At 40.1% G+C, this 15,701-nt stretch overlaps 1 protein-coding gene across 2 annotated transcripts in view; it reads right to left on the bottom strand.

Moving 5' to 3' along the window:
• SORCS3 (sortilin related VPS10 domain containing receptor 3) overlaps positions 1–15,701 on the bottom strand; it is a 586,552-nt gene that overhangs the window by 54,444 nt on the left and 516,407 nt on the right. The gene's annotated exons all lie outside the window — the stretch shown is intronic.

Here is a 15,701-nt window from a genome sequence, read left to right as displayed (position 1 = left end):
GGTGAGTTAGCTAATCTCAAGCATGGATACCAGTTCCAAAATTCTGACTAGATCTAAGTGTGTTTTAGTTAAAATCCCCAATGCTTAATTCACATGAATATCACTCCTTCCCCCTTCCCTGGAAAATCATAGTAGCCTCGTGAAAGGATCTCATATTTATGTATGGTAAAGAAGCATACCATCTGTGTGACTTAGACGATCAATACTGCCCTTTTCAAAGCCCAGAAGTTGATAGCCCTGTACATATGAATGATCAATTGTTTCTAGAAAAATAGAAAAAAGACTGATCATCTGTATTCCACTCGGGTGGCACGTCTTATAATTACAGCACAAGACATCTATCATAGTGCTATGAAGGGGAGACCAATCACTCTGGGAATCTGAACCAACAGGAGCCTTTCAGGGCATTGGACGGCTTCCATGTGAGCAAATCTTAATCACACTCTCAGTCCTGGTTTCTCTTCTCCCCACAGCCAGATGTTCCTACAGTGACACCTAAGAGACTAACTCTCCTCAAGGGACAGCCCCTGCTGCTATCTGAAGGATGAGCTCAGTCACTTTGGGAGGGGTAAGAGTGGACTAAAATTGTGAAATGGACAAATAAATAGGATCGTTTAGCTTACATTACACCTTGGGAAATGCCTTTAATGTTTTATCAGTTTAGAAGTTAAATACAATTTTTCAGAGTTTTGTCTAAAAGATTAAACAGGCTTTGAGGTGAATAAGTCATGGGGATAAAAGGCACAGCAGAGGAAATACAGTCGAGGATACCATAATCACGTAGCATGGTGACAGATGGTAGCGTACCGTATGGGGACGCTGAATCACTATGTCATACACCTGAAACTAGCGCAAACTGTGTGCCAACTATTCTAAAAGAACAAAACCAAAAACACATGGTCTTTATAAGAATCTTAGCTCAGCACTGAGTAGCAGAGGCCATGGGGCTAGAGTATCATGGGTTTTGTGGCCAATATCGTGTGAAGCAGAGTGAATGTAAGCACCCCCTCCCTGGGTTCTCTCTGTTCTTCATTCGTGCTGTATCCAGTGGTCTCCAAATCCAATACATCCATGCCAGGTCACCACTGAAGTACTTTCACCTGTGAGTCTCAATTCATTTCATGAAGATGACAGGAGTCAATGCCTTTTAAGTCTCTAACAAAGCAGTTATACCTTAAAAATTTCTACTTGTTTGAAGAGAGAGTTATTTTATTGAAAGATCATCAGAAGAAACAAACAAACAAACAAACAAACAAAAACGGGGAGGAGACTTGGATGAATGTCTTCTTCTGTCTTTATCCAGCCCATCCTCCCACATCCAAATGCCTCCTCCTCTAGTAAGTCTTCCCTGGTTGGTATACTCTGAGTAGAAGAATATTAGTGATGCCAAGCCAAACACTTTCACCTACTCCAAATAGTTTACAGTTAAATTTCATGGATCACAAAATACATCATGTCCAATTAATCCTGTTCCTTTCTATGAAAGGATTACTAGGCAGACAGAAGAAGGAAATATGAGGCACATGATTTACCTAGATATCAGCAAGGCATCTGACATGGTTTGCCATAATAGTCTTAAAGAAAAGATGAAAAAATATGAGCCAGGTGCCAGTAAAATTATGTGGCTGAACAGTACCTAATTAAAGCATTACAATCAACCAGGAGGGAAGGCGTGAGTAGTCAGCTACAAGATTCTGCTGTCTGCTCTTTCCTGTTCGTCATTTTTATTAATGACTTGAAGACATGAAAATAATGGTCATCATTGGAAATCATATTTTCTGATGACACAAAGCTGGAAGAAACAGTCAATATGCTTCATGGCAGAATCAGGACACAGAAAGATCTTGACAGACTGAAGAGAGAGGCTGAATTGAATAACATGTGGAGTCACAGAGAGAGATGTCAGGTCCTCCCTCTGGCAACTACATAAGTATTGAATAAAGGAAACAATAATGTTTGATGCAACTCAGGTTAAATAATAATAATAATAATAAATAATAACAACAACAATAATAATAATGATAATGTGGCAGCTTAAGGTTTTTCATACATAATGTGATTAATATAAGTAAATAATTCAGAGAAACCATAAATATTTAAGATGATCTTAGAATGCATTAATTACTACATTTTGTATATTACCAAGAATGAAACAGGCAATATCCAGGTTGATTTTATATTAACTAGATCGCAAAAAAAAAAAATGGTAGTTAGTTTTGGATGTTACCATTCAATCTTCTGAAATCTTAAATAAAAATATGCATTTATTGGCCCATGTGTACTTATTATGGAGAAATTACATCTATTTTATCAGATTTTCAAAGGAGTTCATAGTTCCTTAAGCTTAAGGACCACTGAAAAGAGAGTACTGGATTGCAGAGTGGCTCTTCCAAGGGACATGAGCATGTTCTATTCCCTATAAACTGTGACTGTGACCTCATCTGGACCTTTGCAGACATAAGTTAAAGATCTTGAGATGAAATCATCCTAGATTATCAAGGTGGGCCCTAAGGATAAGCATCCTTGTAAGTGATACAAAGAAGGTGACACACAGAGAGAAGGAGGCCATGCGAAGAAGAAGCGAAGACTGGAGTTCTGTGACCACAAGCCGAGGAACACCTGGAACCCCCAAAAGATGGATGAAACAGAGGACCTCTTCCCTTCCCTCTAGAGGCAGTGCTGCCTTACTGCCACTTCGATCTTGGACTCTGGCCTTCAGAACTGGTAGAAAATTAATTTCTAGTTGTTCAGCTACCTAATTTGTGGTGATTTGTTACAGCAGCCACAGGAAGTTCGTACAGATGGTGATATGATCCAAGACCACTTTTCATCTACCTAGCTATGGAGTGGTGTGAAAACACTGGTCAGTTAACCAGGAGATGACACAGGAAGGGGCAGGGGAAGGAAGACCAACAAGGGGGCACCCTGGGGAGATCGCTTAAATATAAAAAACTAACAAAATGGAAAATTGCAAACATTTACAAAAAGTGAGAGAGCTTTCAAATGGACAAAATTGCCCACAGAGGAAAGGAATGCTCAAGACTGAATAAACACAGAACCTCAAACTCAGGCTTATCTATTTCCCAGGGCTGCTACTGAGCAGAATGCAAGTGTCCTTCAGGGGCCCAGCCTCACTGACCCAGACCCTCTATGGATGTCCATGATGTTGGTCTTCCCAACTCTGTTTCTGCACTCAGAGAGCTCATTTCAGAACTGAACACAAAAATGGGGGCCCAGTTAGGACATGTGTAATCTAGTCTCTTCTCTCCTGCAGTCTTGTCAGGCACATCCTTTCATCTAGATCTCTTTGGCGTCTATCCCGGATGTCCTTACATGGTGTTTCCCAGGCCTTTCCCCAAATTGTAAATTGATACGCTAATATTTTTACTTGGGTGAGTGCTCATCTGCTCCTCCATGTGATCACTTTCACATGCCATTTAAATATCTAGCGTTAGGATTATGAGCTTTGCTCATTTTTGCATTGGACCCCAAGTATGGTCAGGAAGACCTGCTAAAACCCCTTGGCAACTTTCAGACATTAATGTACTCCCCATCTCTCCATCCATGATCAATTCTGGGAAGAAAAATGTTCATCATGGGTCCTCTCCTGCAGGAGACAGGCAAATGATACACGGTCTCTCTTTTGCATTTATCTGGCTTCCCTAATTCTGCCCAATACACATTCATTCACAGCTCTTCTGATTAGAGCCCATGGAAACCAAGGAAAGACAGAAATGCAGCAAACTTAGCAGGAGATAAAAATAAGGATAAAAATAAAAAATTAAAAAAAAATAAGGATTAATTTAAATTCAAGCATTTCTTGTCCCTTTTCATAACTACTCTTAGAACAGATGTTAACATTCACAATAGGATTTGTCAAAGTGAGAACCCAGCAGAGAAACCAAGGTGACCATCACTATGTCCTCATTTTGGGTTGATAAGCACCTACAAGGTGGATTAGGGATAGAGAAAGCCCAGACTACTTCTGATTAATAATAAAAGAATTTCCCAAATAATAGTTTCTTGCCCATTGGAAATGTTTCTCTAAAGTTACAAAGCTCATTGTCAATAAAGTAGGCACAGCATACTCCTCTCATTCATGGTACGCTTTGGGGGAGTACTGTGGTTTATACATCAGTTTAATACAAAACCCAAGAGAGGCAGGGTGGAGGAACCAAAGACATGGAATATCTCTAAAAGGATAATATAATTCCCAAATCAGATGCTACTTCTTTCAGAAAGTTTTCTGTGACTGTTCCAGCAACAACAGCTCTTTCCTCAGAAGCTCAAATAGTCCTAATATGTCTCTACCAGAGGTTCTCCACTGTCTGCATGGGAATCACCTAGAGGGCTTGTTAAATACAGATCATCTCATACACAGACTTGTATGTTTCGAGTGCCTGATTATTTGCCTTTCTAAAAACTCCCTGGGTGATGCCCATGCTGGTCCCAGGACCAACCTTAAGAAACACACCTCTAGAACACTTACCTAGAATTTAATTCTATCTTTGGTCTAGTTTATTTCAAGCAATTAGAAAGCTCCTTAAGGCTGGCAATGCTCCTTTACTTCTTTGTATGCCATATGGCCGTTCAATGGTAGATGCTTGACAAAGAATGGTAATTGTTTATTGAGGAACAAGGAATTTGAGAGTGTGGTTTCATTCTCAAGTCTTTGGCAAAAAAAGGTAATTTCCAGTATGCCCCAATCCACTATCTTCCATAGTTCCACTTCCTTGCAATTACTGAGATAAACTATTTTCAGCCTCTTCTATGGAAATGCATTCCTAGACCCCCATCTTAACTTGAAGTGTATTTTCACTAACATAACAAAATCCTATCATGTGAGATAATGTATGGGAAATCTTGAAAATTCCAATGGACAACAAATGTTCATTACCATCACCAGCATATTGCTGGAACTCCCCCACACTCATAACCAAGGCCCTGCTCATCAAGAGCTTTTGATAGGTTTGGGCTCAATATCCTTTTTTCAAGGTATGTGTTAACCTCAAATGCAGGGCTTTGTGGTGTGTGTGTGTGTGTGTGTGTGTGTGAATGTGTGTGTGTGTGCGCGCGTGCGTGGGCGCATGTGTGATATTTGATACAGAGCCTAGGAGAAAGTAGATACCTCCTACATAAATACAAATGACTGTCTGGAAACAGGTAGCCATCCCTTTAGTTCCCTTGAAGAGGTTGTTCCCAACCCCAGAATAAAATTAATGAATTCTCTAAGCCATTTTCTCACTATATGGATTTTCAGGAAAAATCAATTAAAATTTATTACTTCTGTTTTTTTTTTTCTTTTTACCTTGCCACCTGGATTTTTCATGAGAGATCTTGGCTCCACTTCAGATTCACTTTCTTGGGCTGTATAAACCTAAGAGACCACCTCTTTCTTTTTTAAACTCCTCTGGTGACAGCTGTCTATACTACAAATGTGACTCTGGGTCAGACAGTGTCCTCCTATGCTCTTATGCTATTACTTGACTTCTAGCATATAGATGGTCATGGTGGCAAGATTATGAGGCAAAGAAATAGAAGACATCTTTCCTTAGTTCTGGTCTGCCACTAAATTAGCTTGGTGACCTTGAGCAAATCACTTAATCTCTCAAGCCTTCAGCTTCCTTACGGAAGATGACTTTAATCAGTGACACATACACTCCAAGGGATGGGATGAACAATCTAGGTGGAATATTGTCCTATCAAGATAATTTCCAAGAGTTTTTTTTTCTTCTCTTTTCTTTCACTCCCTATATCTAACTCCAGGTGTCTAAGTCATCTATCTCCTGGTGACCCCATACACAAAGGATTTATCTACTAGAGTCATTCATCTTTGTCCCTGCTGGCACTTCTTCCATATAACAGATGCTCATTAAATAGTTCTGGGTTGATTAATGGATAAAATTAATCTATCAAAGTCATTCACTTCTTCCAAAATTGGGGTAATAGCTTTAACTGCCCCTATTTCTGGGCCAAAGAACATGGTTGAGCTGCATGTCCTTTGGGGCTTAGAAAGACAAAAACATATTTCTCTCCTTCTTAAGAGAGAAACAGCAGTGATTTTTCTGTCTTTGTTATCTTGGACTGTGAGTGGATTTCCACAAACAACTATGATTTTCTGGAGCCCTAACTAATATACTCTGTCTAATTCACAATCCAGACTTGAGTGAGATTTTTGGGGAGGTGAGTGATTAATCTGAGGGAGGGAAGTGGTTTACAAAAATTAAAAAAAAAACCTTCATTAGAATTCCATACACACGAAGGGTTAGCTACTCATTAATTAAATGATTTCAAAGGGGATCTTGGTATATAATTGCTATAATTTAGGTAGAAACAACGCCACACTAAATGTAATTAGAAGAGCAAGCCCTGTAAAGATGTTTTTGTCTTTATAGGAAAGCAATTCTGGGTCACCTGATTCTCTCCTGTGTAGTTCTTTCTCCCCACCTCCAATTATACCAACCTTCATACATAGTTGTGAAAGCCAACACAAGTTTCTAAGAGAGAGTGGTTGATCACAGTCCTTCAGAGAGGAAAAGAACAAGGATGTATTACTAGAAAACCACTAGATAGGTGCAAAAGAAAGAACAAATGGTGCTTAGAGAATCAGATTTGTACTTTACCAAGGACTAATTTTTGAGAGAATATTTGATGGAACTCAACTAGGACAATACTGTGTTGCTCTCCACCTGCCCTAGAACCACCCTGCCCTTTCCTTTATTTTCCTCAGAGACTCCTGAACTTGAATTTCAAACTCTTCTAATCACCAACTTCCCCCACTTCTATCTGCCTGAAGAAAATCTTAAGAAAGAGAACAAGGCTAGTTCCTTCCTGACTTTCCTCTCCCTGTGGCTGACTCAACTGAGTTCTCAGTCATCAGGCTAGAAACCTAATTCAACACCTTGTTTTTGCCATGCTCTTCACTCCTCCACTCTCTGCCTGTCCCAAGCTCATTCTAAATGCTACCTCCTCTTAGAAGCATTCCTTAGATATTGCAAGGCTAAGTGATCTGTCCTTCTACATTTTGACTTCCTGTGTGAGCAGATGGTGACCTTCTCCTACAAAGGCAGAGGATTTTCCTCAGTTTCTCTACCCCTCTGCTTCAGTGACACCATGTTCTCTTTGTCTTCCTCTTACTTCTCTAAATGTACTTCTAACCACCTCATCCTTTTCCCATCTCTGAATGTTGTGACTTAAGCCTTCTTTTTCATAGTTCCTACACTTAACCATGGCCATCCTTTCATTTTGGCAAGTTCAACCTCTATGCAGAAAACTCCCAAGGTACTTACTCTTGTCCTCGAACTCTCATAAGACATAGTCATGAATATCATGCTAAGACCATTGGATTTGATTCAAAAGCCACGCTGCAATAGCCTCCAGACACCTCTGCAGTATTGCCTCCTGCTACTCTCCAAAGCTACTTGTGCTCAAAGAGAATTCCATTTGTTTCACCAAAAGTAGCAGGATTTCCTAGTGCCTGCTTTTCCTCCACTTGGGACGCTGTTCCCACACCTTATCTTGTCCAAATCCTACTCATTCTACAAGTCTCAAGTCAAATAATGAGCATGGTGATGGGAAATAATGGGTTAGGGTGGAAGACGGTGAGGAAGAGCTTTTCAAATTTAAATATTTCATAGCAGCCATTCTGACTTCCTCTTTAAAAAATAAAAGTAATCCTAAATAACCCAGAATTTTGTTTCCAAACATATGAGGTTTTTTTTCACTTTATTTTCCTTATCGTTTTGTTTAAAAATTTTTTTTAATTAATTTATTTTCAGAAAAACAGTATTCATTATTTTTTCACCACACCCAGTGCTCCATGCAATCCGTACCCTCTCTAATACCCACCACCTGGTACCCCAACCTCCCACCCCCCGCCACTTCAAACCCCTCAGATTGTTTTACAGAGTCCATAGTCTCTCATGATTCACCTCCCCTTCCAATTTACCCCAACTCCCTTCTCCTCTCTAACACCCCTTGTCCTCCATGCTATTTGTTATGCTCCACAAATAAGTGAAACCAATTGACTCTCTCTGCTTGACTTATTTCACTCAGCATAATCTCTTCCAGTCCCATCCATGTTGTACAAAAGTTGGGTATTCATCCTTTCTGATGGAAGCATAATACTCCATAGTGTATATGGACCACATCTTCCTTATCCATTCGTCTGTTGAAGGGCATCTTGGTTCTTCAACGGATGAATGGATAAGGAAGATGTGGTCCATATACACTATGGAGTATTATAACATTTAGAGAGAACATAATCTCAATTATATCAGTTCTTTGGAATTAGTCCAGAATTTCCATGTGGCCCAGTGTGTGGTCAGTTAAAAAAAATTAAGTGTTGGTTTAAAAAACACATATTCTCTATTTGTTGAGTGGAGGGTCATATACAGGTCTTTTAAATAAAGCTTGCTAGTAGTATTATTTATCAAAATCATACCAACTTTTGACTGCTTGGTCTATTGGTTTCCATGTGAAATTTTTAAAATATTTCCCTGTGAGATTACAAATCTTCCATTTCTCTTTGAGTTTTTTTATGGTGTTTTTTTTTTTTTTTTTTTTTTTTTTTGCATTATGTAATCACAACAGCATACAGGTTTTGAGACTGTTTTATCTTCTCGATGGATTATTCTTTTTACTTTTAACTCAAACGCTAACTTTAAAAAAAAGATTATATTTATTTATTTGTCAGAGAGGGAGAGAGAGAGAGTGTATGTGTGTGTGTGTGTGTGTGTGTGTGTGTGTGTGTAAAGCAAGGGAAACAGGAGACTCCCTGCTGATCAAGAAGCACCATGCAGGACTTGATCTCCAAACTCTGAGATCATGATCTGAGCTGAAGACAGATGCTTAACCAATTGAGCCACCCAGGTGCCTCTCAAATGCTAGCTTTTCTCTTATGTTCTCCCTGATCTTCCCTCTTTCTGCAATCCTTTCCTTAGGAAGAAAAACAAATTATCTCTTTCCTCTGAATTCTGATAGCATTTTTTTTTCTGTATTTTGCATATTAGCCTTAGTACTTCCAATAGGGATCAAAATACATATACTATATACTTAAGTGTCTTATCCTCCTTGCTAGATTTTAAACTCTTGGAAGTTTGCAACTTACATACACCGTACCTTCCACATTGTAAGTACTTGCCATATATTTATTGTCTGAGAGCCAGTAGGATGAAGTAATCAAACACAAAGATATTGGCATGATAGAGAGCAAGATGTGAGTGCCAATCCCAAACCTAAAGAAAGTTCCTTACATGGATTAATTAGACTTCAGTTTCCTGAATGAGGATAATAACAGTACCTAATGGAGATCTGAGGTTTAAATATGTGGCATATATAGTGTTTTATATAAGTGAAGATGTAAATAATTTTAACCAACTGTTAATAGTTTTATATATTAGTACCTAATTATGATAATTTACTTTATGTCCTTTGCTGGATGCCTGAGAAATTTGTGGGCAGATAGTATGCCAAATGCATTTATATCCCCATGATCTCTACAAGACTATGAACAGTAGGTACCCTAGGAAAGACAATCAAATAACAACAATAATAATTAGAAATACTAATAATAGTGGTAATTTATTGAACACTTCTAATTTATTAACTACTTTGTATAGGCTACCTTCCTTCATTTATTATTCCCATTTTATAGAAAGGGAAACTAAAGCTCAAAGAAGTTAATTAACTCCCCCAAGAAGAATTATACAGCAAGTAGGTGTCAAGGCCAGTCCAACTTAGGCAGTTGCTACTAATATAATAACACAGTTTCAGCACTATACTTTTAGCAAGGCTCATACACCGTTTTAAGTGTTTCATGATTCATTAGAAATCATTTGACTGCACAGTTTGGCACTGAGATATGGGCATGGGGGTCCTCTTAGTACCAGCTCATTATAGTCTGCCTGCACAAAAGGCAGAAACCCTATGAAATATATAAAACTGAAAGCACAGTTGGAGGAAGGAAGAAAAGAGAAATCTGCAGAGAAGATGTATCCAGAGAGCTTCAATTATGACCCAATTTGTCTCAAGATCTAAGCATCTACGATGTGGGCAATTATGTATTTGAACCTGAACTATGACCACTGTTATTGGTTCCAACTCTAGTTGGGAGTCTACAGGGCATGGAAAAAGACAAACAGAATTATAAAGTCTTAGTCATCCAAGGGTCCTTAGGGATGAACATCTGACCCAACCCCTTCACAAGTTGGCTGGGGAAAACAAAGTAGTAGCCTGCTCAAGAACACAAGGAACTAGGACCCAAGTCTCCAAAAACCCAACTCTCCCTCCCACACTGATTTCTTTTCATGGGAAATCTTTGCAGGATGCAGGCTGAGTCATGGTGTGCCATGTATAACAGTAGTGCTGTGAGTCATTACTTGGTGCAACTCAGAGTAGACTAGAGATTGTATCTGGGGCTATGGCAAAAAAGAAAGTCTTCAGCCAAGGCTCACCTTCTACATTTTGCTGGCTTTTCCTTCAGGCTTCTGTGTCTAAAGGATGCTCTGGATTTTCCAAAGTCTAGCCTGCTAATCTAGAACTACAGATGTACACCCCAGCTTCTTTTAAGAGAGAGGATTTTCTTTGATTTGTTAAGGTTTAGCATTTTCCTCTGTATATTTTATTGAGTCAAATGAATCATCAGAATAACAGGAGACAATGATGTCCCTGGTTTCCAGGGAAGTAAGCCTGCTTCTCTCCAAAGACCATTTAGCATGTCTCAGTCAGATTGAGGAAGGTCAGAGACTCTAGGGTGATGGAGTCTAAGTTGAGCTTCACAGGGGGCTGGTAAGCTGGAGGGCAGGCATAAGCCTTCAATTTATAAATGAGGGAGAACCCCTGTGGGTTTCAGGGAAGAAGAATTCTCCCACCAATCCAGGTACTACCTCCACACTGACATGTAGATAAATGTGCCCCAAATCAAATCTTCTGCCATGACCTCGTCTGGCTACCTGCAATTTCCCCTATTGACACACTGGATTTATTTCTCATTCCTCTAAGTAAACAGTTAAACCTGCTGTGGATTCCGGTGAGTCACAAACCATGTTCTCTGCCACCTCCGTCCAGAACTCAGAATTAGCCATTGCTAGGAAACCGCAAATCCCAACTCAATCCTTTTACTCAGCCTTGACTCCTTTCACTGGCTGGATGTCATTAATTTGAGAGCAAATTATTAGAAACCTGGAAAACAGTTCTGAAATGCCTGCAGATTTATGATGAAGTCATTTCACAAAAGGTCACAGGCAACCCTGCTATAATTAAATCTTTCATTAATTTTTAAAATACACAATAACTTACAAATGCATCATAAATTAACCAGATGACCTTGAAGAAATTATTTAGAGCACCGCTTCATCAGAAGCCACTATCTAGCAATTTCCTGAATTTTCATTTTATGAGTGGGATTTGTCTATTTTCCATTCTGGTCTTTGATTGGATGCCAGTCGCCTGTTTATTTGAAATGATTTTGTATTAATTTGCTCAGAGCATTAGTTAGCACTGGGAAGTGACAGTGGGTAGTTAAGACTCTCCCTTCTTGTAGGTCATAACCTCAAAGATAGAGTAAGTGTGACTCACACAATCACCTAAATATACTTAAATGCAGCTCCTCCCTTTATCTATCTGGGAGATATTTATTTTTTCTCACGTGTACAATTTGATAAATGATTTCCCTTTTCTCATTATATAAAAATCGAAAACTATAAAAATGTATAGATGAGAAAATAAAAGCTCCATTGGAGGTAACCACTCTTTTTAATATTCTGTGAGGTTCTCTTCTATTCATTCACAGTGTTGTCTTTTCTCAGACTAGGATGTAAGCAATAATCAGAAACCAGGGTTGGAACTGTTGGAAGTTAGAGTTTCCCTGAGGTTTATAGCAATCTCTCTCTCTCTCTCTCTACCCCTCCCCACTCCCCCCCTCCGGCCACCATGTGGTTCACCACCATCACACCATTAAAAGCTCAAAACTGTATTATAGAACATATTCCACAAACCCTAGCCTGAAATAAACCTCATACAAAACTTATCTTTCTTCTCTAGAGTGTGGAAGAGGCTTTAGAACATAAACGTCCCATCAGCAGAGCCCTTGACTGTCTTGTGTATGCCTTAGCCCGGCTCCTGGAACTCTCAGAACAGTGTCTGCTTTGTAGTGGGCATGCAAGGCACTGAATAAAGAAGTAATGAATATTCTTGCAACAGGGGCTTGATACATGTGGATCCCTGAGTCCTTTTTCTAAATACCTAGTTCTCCCTGGAAGGCCAAGTCTCCCCAGGCCTCCTCTTGCCTCCTGCTCCATGAGCCTTCCTCTCTGCTTGCACGGAGGCAGCTGCTGAGGACCGATTTCATATCAAAGCTGAAAGCCGTGATCTGGGAAGGCCAGCCATCAGCAGCCCACAGTTGTCAGTCTCCAGAAATTCAGGCTGCATCCTTGGCTACTGGTGTGTGTACATGTCACCTGATTGTTCTCCCATTAGGGTGTAGATGGGCTTAGCACTAAAGGAGGTCAACAGCTGCAGTGGGAGTGCACTGAGTGAAAGTGAGACATGAACCAGACCTTAATAGAAATAGGCAGGGGACCAGCAGCAAGGGATCCTGTGAGCAGAGCTGGTCCCTGCAGCAAAATGCTCTGATCTGTGAGATGGCAGACAGAGGCAGGGCATAGAAGGTTTGAAAATAGGACCTGGAAGAGGCAGAGAGTGGAGGGGAGAATAAGAAAGAAACTAAAAGGCAACAACAAGGCATAGGAAAGAAAGCTGAGTTTTTACAATGAATTTAAAGAATCATTCTATGTCCAAACAACCTCAATTCTTTTCTCAAATCTTAATAAGTTCCTTCAATGGGTTTGAAAGTTAAAAGTCCATATCTGTGGGCTATGGAACCTGTGGTCTGCGAAACTAGACGAAGAGTCAGGAGTTGGGGTAAGAAGGGGAATCTAAGAGATGGACACAGAGGGAGAAAGTGGACGTTCCAAACAGGAGGAAATATATGGAAATGAAAAGAGATCGAAGAAAGGAGAAGGAAAACGACCTGGTTTTCCCATGGCATTACACTTCCCAATCTCTTACTTCATGTCAAGTTCCAAAGCAAGAGATGAAAGGAACACTACAGACACAAAATTCAGCCCTTGCCCTTAAATGTTTGGAGTGTGGTCCAATGGCATTATTAACTCACCATGTATCTGCTGAGCACCAGTGGTGCACAAGTCTCGATGTTCAGGCCTCTGAGAGATGACCAATAAGACAGTTGCAAACCCTATGATTCTCACAGACTCCCACTGCAGAAGTGACCAATATAAAAAACACTAAGATAACAGTGCAAAAACAAAAACCATGGCAATTCGCCATCACCTAGCCATCCCACTTGTAGGTATAAGGTTCTGAGAATTCTATGTAGGCACTTGGAGGCATGTGCAGAGACAGAACAGTACTGCTGAAACCAGTCCAAAACTGGAAACAACCTAAATGTCCACTGATAAGAGAATGGAGAAATAAACTGTGTGTATTCCTATCATGAAAGAATGCCATATAGTATTAAAAGTGTCTGGACCAGATGGATATGCCCCAAGAGAGATAATATTGAGTGACAGACCCCTGTAGGAGAATGACAGCACTTAAATAAATTATACACTTTAAAAACACATAAAGCAACACTACATATATTTCTGTGGATAATTAAATACGTACTGAATGTACCAACAAATGTGCTAGAAGGATATGCATCAAATTCACAGCAGTCACTGATCTCTGTAGGGAGTAAAGGGAAAGGATCTCAAATGGAACAATAATGAGAAGACCGGTTCTCCTGGGAATTCCCTGAATATTCATTAAAAAAAATCTGAAGCCCAAGTCAGAGTGTGTTAATATTTATTAATTCCAGGTGGTTGGTACACTGATGCTTATGAAATTACTCTTTATACTTTATTATGGCATGTATGAAACTCTCAAAGAGAACGGCAAGAAACAATATAGGTGTGAAACTGTGGCTGCATCTATTGTGGAAATCACAAATTGAAAATCTCACAGGAGCCAGAAGGGCAGCTTAAATGGACCATGAATGAGCTGAAGCATGGGAGTAGACACCTGTACATCAGGTGAGAGGTAGGGTATGCCCAACCCAAAGCGGGCAACCTTTCTGCCGCTCTAGAAAATTGTCAGACTACAGGCATTTGGATTCAATGCTGCCAAATATTTCCAAATTTGCAAATTTGGGCTGCATTAAAAAAAAAAAAAAGTGAAGACCAAATTAAGCATACCTGTGAGCCAAACCCTGAAGCTTAAGAAAGAAATCCAGTGAAAAGCAATAAGAGCTGAAGGAATTGAGGAGGGCTTCCTGAAAGAGGTGCCCTGCCTGTGTGGTTAGGGTAAGAAATGAGGCAACTTCTAAGGCATTCCCAATGATCTGCCTGTTCAATCTTTTCAGAAAGGGGTATGACTGGAGATATCGGTTGTGAGCAGGGGCAGTTTGTAAAAACTGGGTCAAAAATTCAAATTATATTTGTAACAAGTCACAATACATTAAGTTCCATGTACCTTCTCATTTGGGGTCCACAGATTACAACCTGTGGAACAAATCTGACCTGCTCTCCATTCTGGAAGGCCTACAAGCTAACAATGGTTTTTACAGTTTAAATGGTTGGGGAAAGAAAAGCAAATGAAGAATGGTATTTTTGACATGTAAAAACTGCATGCAATTCACATTTCAGTGTCTACTGATAAAGTTTTTTTTTTTTCCCCCAGCATAACAGTATTCCTTGTTTTTGCACCACACCCAGTGCTCCATGCAATCCGTGCCCTCTCTAGTTTTATTGGAACACACTGTTGACCAAATCAATGGCTATGAGTGAGTGGCTATGGCTTTTTTTTTTTTTTTTTTTTTTTTTTTTACCCTAGATCAGGAGTCAAGTAGGTGCATCAAAGACCCCATGACCAGCAAAAGCGAAAATCATTAGGGAAAATCTCTGTCAACCCCTGTCTAGGAGGCCAAAGTTCTTCCCTGAAAATGAACCATTTCTTGCTCATTAGAAGACAGAGACTATAAACAGCTCTAATGTCCCCCTGAGGAGATTATTTCACTTAATTTCCAAATCCATGTCAGGAGAGCCAAGCTCAGAGGAAGAGCAAGTGAAGCTTCTAAGGTCACATGGGTGGTAAGTGGTACCCTGAGCCCTCTCCCCAGAGCGTGGCGCTCCAACACTCAAGCTCTTGGCCGCCACTCCAGCCCACACAGCAGTTTGTTGCCCAGAATAAGGCATTTCCTTCCAGGCTGTAGCCAGCCTCCCGTCCATCCCAGGGACACCCCCAAATCCCCACGCTGGCACACATGCTGCTTTTGTGTTCCTTGGCACACACAGGAGGGTGCTTGTGGGATGATGGAAGTCAGCTGACAATGTGAAGGATGTGAACCCAGCAGCCAGCCTGAGAGGCAATGACTTCAGAGTTCCACTGGATTTACCAATTACTCGAATGACTTACTTTGGGCAAAGTAAAATCGGACTCTTCCAGCAAACAACAGAGAATTGAAAAACAGATCAATGGAAGCAGCGCTAGTTCATTTCCAACGACTTTATCGGATGCAGTTACCAGAGGCTAAACAATGCATTTATGCTCAGAGTTGGGTCTTGGTGTGGTGCCAAGGCTAGATTTGAGAGCACGTTCCCTGCTAAGCATGTGGTCACAGTCTCTTAGGTGGAAAGAAGGTC

Source organism: Mustela nigripes, chromosome 4, assembly GCF_022355385.1.
Source record: "Mustela nigripes isolate SB6536 chromosome 4, MUSNIG.SB6536, whole genome shotgun sequence".
NCBI lineage: Eukaryota > Metazoa > Chordata > Mammalia > Carnivora > Mustelidae > Mustela > Mustela nigripes.
Note: the sequence above shows the minus strand (reverse complement) of the source record. Positions and strands in the feature narration are given on the sequence as shown.